The 10,944-nt window shown below is 33.8% G+C and overlaps 1 long non-coding RNA gene across 2 annotated transcripts; it reads left to right on the plus strand.

Annotated features, from left to right (window-relative positions):
- LOC121251121 lies at positions 1–1,217 on the plus strand. Of its 2 annotated transcripts, none has more exons than XR_005937923.1 (3): positions 1–186; positions 310–399; positions 916–1,217. It is a non-coding gene; the product is annotated as an uncharacterized LOC121251121 (long non-coding RNA). The 2 variants fall into 2 exon arrangements; XR_005937922.1 differs by having other exon boundaries at positions 13–186; positions 334–399.
- Positions 1,218–10,944: the final 9,727 nt, after the last annotated feature.

Consider the following 10,944-nt stretch of genomic DNA (forward strand, 5'->3'; position numbering starts at 1 on the left):
AAATATGACCATGTGCAAATTATCGGACATGCAGATCATCATCCGTTGAAAGAGCAGCGCCAGAATAACTTTCTTGGACGAGAAAATTCTACAGACAAGAATGACAACAAGTACGCAACCTCAAATTCTCTCGACTCTCCAGAATTAAAGAATATACCCGAAGGGTCCCTATTGATAAAATTGGAGGTATGTTCTCTTAATGCTGCGTAGATAAACATTCCAGAGTTCTATTTATTTATTTATATATATATATATATATATATATATATATTTAAAGATCAGCGGTTGTGTTCAAATGTCTCAAGCTAGAAAATAAGTTCCATTAATATGCAGAGGTGCCGCCGACCGTGAATCTGGCCGTCGTCATTCAACCACCAACGTCCAACGAAAAGAAGAATGGTACGTCAGGACTGAGTTCTAATTAACTTACAGTAATATCTTTAATTATATATATTTGGTGATAGAACTATTTTCATCTGATAACATGGTATTAGAGAGATGTTGATTACTTGTGCACAAATTCTTTGCTATGCAACCATCTTCCTTTGTTTTCTGAGGTTGTAATTTGCTACTATGCCTCTTCCTTTTTCTATCTTCATCTTTGGTTTTCACTCTTACCAATCATGTCTTATCATTCGTTTTGAGAGTGAAGGAATTAGGAGGTGGTTATATATTGCAATAGTTCTAATTAATGAAGGAATTAGAGAAATGAGACCCTTTAGGTGTACATAGTACAGTTGCTGTAGCCTGGTATCCAATCTAGCTAAGCTAATATCCCAAAGTTTAATAATTAATGATACTAAAGTCAGTGTTTTGTGAATCTTTCTATTTCTTCTAAGAAAAAGAAAACAGAAATATGTGAAAATGATGTCGGTTTTAAATTGGTTTGAACTTTGAACCCCAATCAATGCTCAGGAAAGATTGGAGTAGACATTAATGTCAGCATTTGCTGCCGGTGTTCCATATTATAAATCAGCATCTTCAGAGCCAGTGGTGGATCAGACAGCGATTTCAGAAGTGGTTTTGAGTCATTGACAGCTGCTGCAGAAGGAACGGTTGTGGATATTATTCAACGAAGAATGTCAATAATAGCATCATCACTATCTCCCTTAAAATGGGTATTATAATGTTAAACATTGAATATCGATACTATTTCTTAGTTGGGCTGTTTGTTTCTGCTTTCTCTTATGATTTATAAAATTTCCATCTTTCCTGCCTTTTTTTTTTTCATTATTATTATTATTATTTTGCAGAGGTCGAGCATTAACGTCAGAAGGCTTGAGCAATTTCAGCCCTCATCAAGATGATTAAGAGCTTTTTATAACTTCCTTTCTCCACTTAGAAGGAGAAAGAAAATCAGATTCAGTCTAAATATCTTTTAAACACACGAGTGAAATGAAAATGATCCACAGTTCTATTTTGGATCGTCGTGGCTACACAGGATCTCACTGGTCTAAATTCAACGTAAAGAAATGGTGACTAAAACCTTGAGCTCAAGGAATAATCAACTATTCACTCCAACTCTTCAACAGCTTACATTAAAATATATATATATATATATATATATTTATTTAATGTTATTCTTTCATTCTACTAGAACCAAACAATAATTCACAAATAGTTCCAAATTCTCAAAATGGTATGTTTTAAATATCTAATTACTTATTTACTTAATTATATTTTTGGTATTTTATCCATTAAATGTTATTTCTTCATTCTAGTGCTACCCAACAACACTTCATAAATAGTTACGAATCCTCAAAATGCATGGTATATTGCACAGATCTAATTTATAGTTTATTTATATTTAAGATATTTTATTCATTCAATTTTCTAGTGATGCCCAATTAATACTAACACTTCACAAACAGTACTACTGAAATCTCAAAGTTGTATATTCAAGAAAGAATAAAAATAAAAATTTATAAAATGTCTTGATCATTTTGAGTTGGTTCGTTCCCAACATGCTCGGAGGTGTACGGTGGGTGCAATTACACCCACAGGAATCTAGCATGAAAATTCCCTAGCTAGCTAGTAATCATGTATAATATATAAAAGCTAATAATTTAATTATTCTACCATTAATGCATGCACCGGCCAGGCCGTGACTAAAATCGTATTGAAAAATATTTTTTTAATAAGCTGATTAGTGATGAAACGATTTCATTATATGAAAATTTTGGAAACAATTACAATGAATTTTTTAATTTATTTATTTAAATAAAGATGTTTTTTTATATTTTTTTAGTTAATTAATCATTAATTGTGCATTCAGCACTGATCAAACAAAATTCTGATTTTGGGAACAGAAAGTTTCTGGCTCATGGAAACGTTGGTGCACCATATTGAAAATAAAAATAGGAAGAGGCGCTAGTAGTGGTGGAATAAAAAAAATTATTGGTACGTGATATGGTGCACGAACTCGCTTGTATCTAGCAAAGCCCATACCATCATCATGTGATATTGCAGCTCGATCTTGCAGGAGACAATTGAATTTTGCTGCATGTTACTGATTATGCCGTACGTACAGCTTGTTAATTATAAGGTCATGTGATGTTCATTGAACATAAAATGTAAAAAGCATGATATTATTTATTTTAGATTCGGAGGATCGTAAAAACGTTCTCTGATTCAATTTGTGTTTCTCACATCTTAGTAATTCGATCAGTGATGTTTCTTAGTTATGAACTCATTAATGGGTACTGCTTGTAAATTTATATATATATATTGATATAACCAGCCGAGTGTTTCAGTGCATGAGTGCTCTGATCTCTCTCTCTGATCTTGAGTTCCAAGGGCTCCATACTTAAAATATTTCAGAATTCTGTTAATAGTAGTAAAATGATTTATAAATATTGTAAAATTGAATAAATTAAGATATTTTATTAGATTTTGAGAAATTAAAAAGAAAAAGTTAAATACAAATATTAAAAAATTGTTTAAATATAATTTTTTAAAATTATTTTTGTTTTCAAATTTAAAAAAGTTGTATAGCTTTTTGTGTCTAGTTTGAAAATTTAAAAAATTTGTAATGATTAGGTAATGATTAAATAAAAAAGTTAAAAGTTTAAAATTGAAAATTATTTTGTATTTGACTGATATTTGAGAATAAAATATCTGAGAATACTAAGAATACATTGTATTAGAAAAGTTAGATCACAGTATAGCAGAAGCATTTACCTCAAGCGACTAATCATTGATGGGATACAGTTGTTCAACAGACTTTTCCACAAGTGTTGTTCATCTGAAATCATCTTTCTCAATAGTGGATGTGCTACGTGGTAAAAAGCCAGAATAACACCCACACGTTCTATAGCCTAAATGTCAAGACTAGAGAAAACCAACACATTTGAGAAAGAGATCTATTTGTGCCAAAGTCTATAGGATTAGTTAAGGCCTATGAAGTAGCTTAATACCCACTTCATAACCCCTAACTAAAGGAATGAGAAAGGGGAAGGAGAAGTGGTGCCCACTATGGAACGCCCATTTACTAATTACACCTTATTACACAAACAAGGCCTTAACATGACTCCCCCTTTATGTGTAGACTAAACTTTTCTTCAATGAGTGAGTCCAACGGATGAGATACCAAGTTGTATCCCAAAAATTTAAGTTAACAAGAAATTATAAATCTAATTATTTATATCCTTAGCATGTGGATTGTATTTCTCTTAATAAGCGGGCCTAACAAGTAGAATATTTAATTAATGATAAATATTATAAAGTCAGGATTCAAATTCAAGTCTTCTATTGGGATATCAAGTTAAATCAGACCACTTGTTTCAAAAAAATTAAATTAACAACTAGATCTAACTTAATCATTTATATCCTTCTCAATTTCCTATAAAACAGATCGAATAATGCTTACGCTTTATTCCTTTCTTGATAGCATTCTCACAGCTAGCCAATAATTATTTTGCTTTATTCTTCGAGTGCCCCACATTAGAATTTGATTCTATAGCTGCTGCTTTATTTATCAGCAATATTCGTGTCTAGGGAATTTAGTTCTTATTTAGTTATAAAGATGAAATAAGATAAAATGAGATGAAAATAAAATAAAATATTGTTAGAATATTATTTTTGTTTTGAGATTTGAAAAAATTGAATGATTTATTATATTTTACATAAGAATTTTAAATATAGATATATAATAATTAAATAAGATGAGATGAGATGAGATAATTTGTAAAAATAATTAAGGTGAAAATGCTTCAAACCATGATGAACATAACAAAAACAACTAGAGTGGGCGGACTCATGACCACTCTCGGCCCTAACGTTCTTATATTGCACTCCTTCCATGTAAAAATATTTTTTAAAGAAAAATGCTTCATTTATCAGTCTTTTAAAAAAAATTATAAATTGTGACTTGATATGATGTTTCAGATTATAAAATACATTTTAATATAACTAAATCTAATGCATGACAAGAAATCAGGTCGATTTGTAAACTCATCTGTATAAAAATTATGTATACCCCTAGTAGTTCTCTTAACGAAAAAAAAAAAAGAGAAAGCTCCTATTTCTTTGTTTCAAACTAAAAGTAAATGGGGCAGATGCTAAAATTAGCTCTTGTTATTTTCTTAAAAGTCAAATTGGTCACTTAGTTTTTAACTAAACGTACCTTTAGGCCAATGTTGAGAAGCATGTGATAAAATGAGAAATCTATTAATAGTATTGAAATAATACATAAATAATAGTGAAATGGTTTATGTTAATATGTTTTATGGAGTTTTGGGAAATGAGAGGAAAAAAAAAAGTTAAATAAAAAAAAATAAAATGAAAACATTGTTATAATATATATATATATATAATATTATTAATATTATTTTTATTTTGAGATTTGAGATTTTTGAATTATTTTTTACATTTTGTTTAAAAGTTTGAAAAAGTTGTATTGATTAGATGAAAAAGTTAAAAATTTAGAACTAAAATGTGTTTGTGTTTGAATAATATTTTAATTGGATATTGAGATGAGATGTGATGGGTTGAGATGGGACCATCTCAACATCCAAATGGGGCCTAATTAATCCCTGTAAGTGCAAGTTTGATTGCACCTAGCTCTTTCTATTGATCATTCGTATGCATACAATAAAAGATGATACATAACATGCCATGTGCAAAAAAAAGTTATTTTTAAAAATAATGTAAAGACTTAGTTAGAAAAGGGGAAAAAAAACACTAAAAACAGATCAACTAAACCTTAAACCTTAAACAAGTGAAATAAATAAAACCTCTAAAACTACAATTTAAAAAAAAAAAAAAAATTAGAGTGGGAGGCCCTCTTGCTGCAAAAAAAGGAAAAAAATAAAGTAAAAGCAAACAAGAAATAATCAACCAATCAATCACACGAAACAAATTTACGTAGTTCGGTAACGTATCTACATCCATGGAGTTGCAGAGGATTTTATTATGTTGAGGATTTTATTGTTCAAAACGGCCATACTATACAAAATAAGCATATTTATAGGGTTACATTGCAAAAATCCTAACTTCCACTTTTCTACGACATTTGCTTGAGCGAAGTACTACTAAGCACATATCGAGCGAACTCAATCTCTGTCTAGTTTTTGCTTGAGCGCCAAGTCGAACAACTCTCGAGCGAATTTTCTGTCTAGGCTTTGCTCGAGCCCACTGTCAAGTAAGACTCAAGCTAGCGAACTTTCTATCTGATCTTCACTCGAGCTTAAGGTCGAGTGAACTTTCTGTTTTGGCGCTTCTTGAGTCAAAATAGTGCAAAAAATTTTCCAAACTTCATTGAAAATTCACTCAAAAATCATAACAATTCATTGTCAAGTCGGATCATAAAATCGGCCATCACAATAATAAACTAGGCCTTACAAACCGAACATCTCCCCCTAGTCAAGTTGGATCGAGTGGAAGAGATCTTCCACACCCGGCCCTGACGGTAGCTTGAGGGGGTTTACTCTCCCAATAATGAATAGCATGGTTTTTTTTTTTTTTTTTGGTTTTTATATTTTTTCAGATTTCAAATTTTATGAAATTTATCTCCTTTTATTTTTTATATCATTTATGATATTTTTTAAGAAACTAAGTTCATACGAGACGCGTGTGGCATATATGTGACATCCGTAACTTAATAGTTAATTGAGTTCTATAGTAACAGAAGGTTAATAGAAAGAAACGATTTTATCAAACCTTAAAATATGTAAATTAAAGTATCAATGAAAAAAGAGAAATATTCTATAAATAGAAATTTATAGAATGATATGGTTTGATGTAATTATACATTATATCTACTTTATAAAAGAAGGTGTTTTACAACCTAAAGAACTATATCCATTTATAAATTTATTTTTGTAATTAGATCTCTGTATAAACCAAGCAAACTAGAACGATCAATTGACTTTTAACAAAATCATATGCATCATTTAATTAGTATTTAACCTTTATTAATTAGGATATGCATTATCGGTTGATCTTCTGTGAACAGACAATTAGAAAATAGTACAACCAAGGGTCCAACAGTACTTCGTCCCTTGGTTTTCTACATCAAAATCTCTCTGCATTTAGGTGGTGCTAGGGCATGTGTTAGAATTGACACAGCAAGTCACCGCAGCTCCACCTCATAGTCATCACAGCAAGCCACCTTAGCCATGCTCCAGCTCAACAAAGAAGCTTCTAGAACGAAATGTGTTGTAATTCTGTTTTACATAGATTGTACAAATTAGTTAGGTTTATAATTCTTTTATTCCTTTGTACTTACTATAAATAGGTAGTGCCATACATTATAAAAAGGAAATGCAATAGTACAAGCTACGCACCATTTTGCAACAGACTCATTCTCTGCATTTCATTACTTGCTTCTGCATAAATGACTAAAGTTACCAAAGCCAACATGGTATCAAGAGCCTACTGAAACCTTATCGTCTTCTCCATTTTTTTTACTCCCTTTCTCTGTTTTCAATGACTACTGAAAATAGCACCAAAATCAACTGCAATCCAAAAGATCCTTCTTGTCCTTATTTTCTTAACCACAATGATGGTCCAGCAACTCTGCTCACCAATCATCCCCTCACTGCTGAAAACTATCACTCATGGGCACGCACTGTGCATCGTTCCCTGAGAATCAAGAAGAAACTAGGATTCATTGATGGTACTTTTCTTAAACCTTCCCCCATGGATGCCTTGTTAGAACCATGGCTTGAATGCAATGGCATGGTTATAACTTGGCTCCAGAATGCGATGTCCCTTGAAATCAAAAACAGTGTCGTTTATGTTGATACTACCCATAATTTATGGCTTGAACTCGAGCAACGTTTTGCCCAAAACAATGGGCCACGCATCTATGAGTTAAAACAATCCATTCACAATCTCACACAAGGTGATGATTCGGTCAGTCTTTACTTCTCAAAATTAAAAGGTTTGTTCGATGAACTTCTTAATTTTGAGTCCATTCCATTATGCTCATGTGGTGCTTTGAAACCTATCCTTGAGAATCAACAACGTGATTGAATGATGACATTGCTCATGGGGCTCCATGACTCATTTGGGAACATCAAAGCTCAGATTATTCTTCTCAAACCCACGCCATCCTTGAGTAAAGTTTATGCTCTCGTCCAACAGGAAGAGAAACGTAAGCAGATCTCTAACCTTCCCAATCTCCATGACACATTGGCCTTAGCTACCAAAACTCAATAGTCACCCAACCGATATATTCCCAAACCTTTTAACTCCCAACGTAGAGAAAAATTGTTTTGCACTTTTTGCAAAGTTTCAGGTCATTCTCTGGAAAAGTGCTTTAAGGCCAATCCAAACCTTGAGAAACCCACAAGTACACATTTTCATCTCGTTGGTCACACTGCAGAGAGGTGCTACAAATTGAATGGCTATCCTCCTGGCCAGAAGCTTGCCACTCGATCCAAAGGGTTTGACCCCTCTATTAACCAAACGAGTCTCTCACCCCAAGAACAGATCAATGAGAAGTCTCAAACAAGTTTAACTAAGGAACAATATCAGCATATCATTGCCTTGCTCCATTCACATGCTACACAACCAGCAGCAAATCAAGTTCAATCCATCGATCCATCTCCAATCTGCCCTTCTCCTTCAAGCATGTCTGGTATATCTTCCTGCTTCTTAGTTTCTAATACAAAATCCTCATCTTACATTCCTTGGATAATTGACACCGGTGCAATAGATCATATGATCTGCTGCACCTCCTTTTATACTTCCTCACCCACAATAGTTGATTTTAAAGTCAGCTTTCCAAATGGTAACCATACCAAGGTTACTCACAAGGGCATTGTTAAAATTAATTCTGCCTTCACTCTAAAAGATGTTTTATGCATTCCATCCTTTAAATACAATCTCATCTCAACAAAAAAATTAGCTCAGGACATCAACTCTTGCTTTGTTTTCTTTGCTAATGAGTGTTATGTGCAGGACCTTTCTTCTTGGAGCACGATTGGGAAGGGTGAGGTTGTCAATGGTCTTTACCATCTTCGGTTGACAGGAGTGCCTCCCACAACATTATCCTCCATCTTATCCAATTTACCTTTCAATAATCAACATGTTTCTGCTGCTATTACCTCTCAACAACATTCTCACAGTTTATGGCATTGTAGATTGGGACACTTGTCTGACTCACGTCTATCATTATTAAACAAATATTTACATCTTCTCCCTTCTATGAACTCAATTGTTCCATGCTCTACATGTCATTTATCAAAACATCACAGATTATCTTTTTCTTTAAGTAACAACCGTGCCTCAAAGCCATTTGATCTCATCCATTGTGACATTTGGGGACCTTGTTCCCAAATAGCATATGATGGCTCAAAATATTTTTTAACAATCATTGATGATTTTACTAGATCCACTTGGGTCTATTTAATGACAAACAAATCCCAAACCCGACCTCTACTTCAATCTTTTTGTTCATTAATTGAAACACAATTCTAAACAAAACTTAAGGTCCTTCATTCCGATAATGGAAATGAATTCTCAATGACTGATTTTTTTATGCAAAAAGGAATTGTTCACCAAAAAACTTGTGTCGAAAGTCCCCAACAAAATGGGGTTATAGAACGAAAGCATCAACACATTTTGAATGTTGCTCGTGCCTTGAAATTCCAATCTGGTGTTCCTCTATCTTTTTGGAATGATTGCATTTTAACTGCCACCTATCTCATTAATAGAACACCATCACCCAATTTACAAAACAATAGCCCATACCAACTGCTTTTTAAAACCAAACCAGCTTATCAACACTTGAGAACTTCCGGTTGTCTTTGCTATGCATCCACTCTAAAACACAACAGACATAAATTTGGCTCTAGAGCAAGAAAATGCATTATGCTTGGATATACATTTGGCATCAAAGGATACAAATTATTCGATTTACTCAATCAATCCATTTTTTATTCCCGAGATGTCACTTTTTATGAACACATTTTTCCCTATAAAACTACCTCTCACACTTCACAATCTTTTCCCACATCTCAGTTTCTACCTCCCAACACCGATACCACCACACATTCCCCACACTTACACCTTGATCTTCCTTCAGCATATTCATTATCACAGCCTTTAGATCCTACACCAGAATCCACCTCAGCTCCACCACAATCACATATCAACCCTACACCAGAACCAACTTCACCACACCTATCATCACATATCGACCCTACACCAGAACCAACTTCACCACAACTACCATCACATATCGACTCTTCAACAGAAAATATCTCACCTCAGCAAGCCACCTCTCCCTTTCCTGCTCATATTCCCATAGAACATGATTTAACAAATCCCACCCTTCCCATGAACCATTCTGACCTCACTGAAAAAAATACATCATCTCCTCCTTCTCACCCACCCAAAACCAATATTCCTTCCCGCAAATCCACAAGACAAAAAAAATCTCCTGCTTACCTCCAGGACTACTCTTGTCAACAAGTCATTGCACCCACTACTTCCCTCTCAAGCTCAAGGATTATAGGTAATTCACTAGCAACTCCTCTATATCCATTACATTATATCCTATCTCATGCTAAGTTGTCTCCTAAACATGCTGCTTTTGCCATTTCTATACTTCATCACATTGAACCTTCTACTTATGCACAAGCTGTGAAAAGCTTAGACTGGCGTATTGCAAAGGATAATGAAATTGCTGCCTTAGAATTGAACAAAACTTGGGATGTTATTAATCTACCTATTGGAAAAAAGACCTTTGGTTCAAAATGGGTTTACAAAATTAAATACAATTCGGATGGCAAGATTGAAAGGCACAAAGCCCGCTTAGTTGCCAAGGGTTACACTCAAGAGGAGGGTCTCAATTACCATGAAACTTTTTCACCCGTAGCAAAACATGTTACAATCAAAACCTTACTTGCCGTGGCAGCCATCAAAGGTTGGACACTCCATCAATTCGATGTTCATAACGCATTCTTACATGGAGAATTGGAGGAAGAAGTCTACATGAAAATACCCCCTGGATATTCAGTTCAAGGAAAGAATAAGGTTTGCAAATTAAACAAAAGCTTGTACGGACTCAAACAAGCCTCACGGCAATGGTATGCAAAGTTTTCTTCCTCTCTGTTACAATTTGGATTTACTCAATCAAGAGCAGATTATAGTCTATTTACTAAAAGAAGTGGTTCATCTTTCCTTGCTCTACTTGTGTATGTTGACGACATTGTTGTAGCCTCCAATGATCCTCACGGGATTTCAGCTCTCAAGGCTTTTTTAAAATCAAAATTCAAAATTAAAGATCTTGGTACACTTAAATACTTTCTTGGGTTGGAGGTGGCTCGCAATTCAACTGGAATTCAATTATGTCAAATGAAGTATTGCCTAGACATACTTGCTGATGCTGGTTTAACAGCTTGCAAACCTAGCTCAATCCCCATGGACCCGAAACTCAAACTCACCAAGGATGAAGGCCAACTACTACATGACCCATTAGAATTTAGAAGACTC

Source organism: Juglans microcarpa x Juglans regia, chromosome 2D, assembly GCF_004785595.1.
Source record: "Juglans microcarpa x Juglans regia isolate MS1-56 chromosome 2D, Jm3101_v1.0, whole genome shotgun sequence".
Lineage (NCBI taxonomy): Eukaryota > Viridiplantae > Streptophyta > Magnoliopsida > Fagales > Juglandaceae > Juglans > Juglans microcarpa x Juglans regia.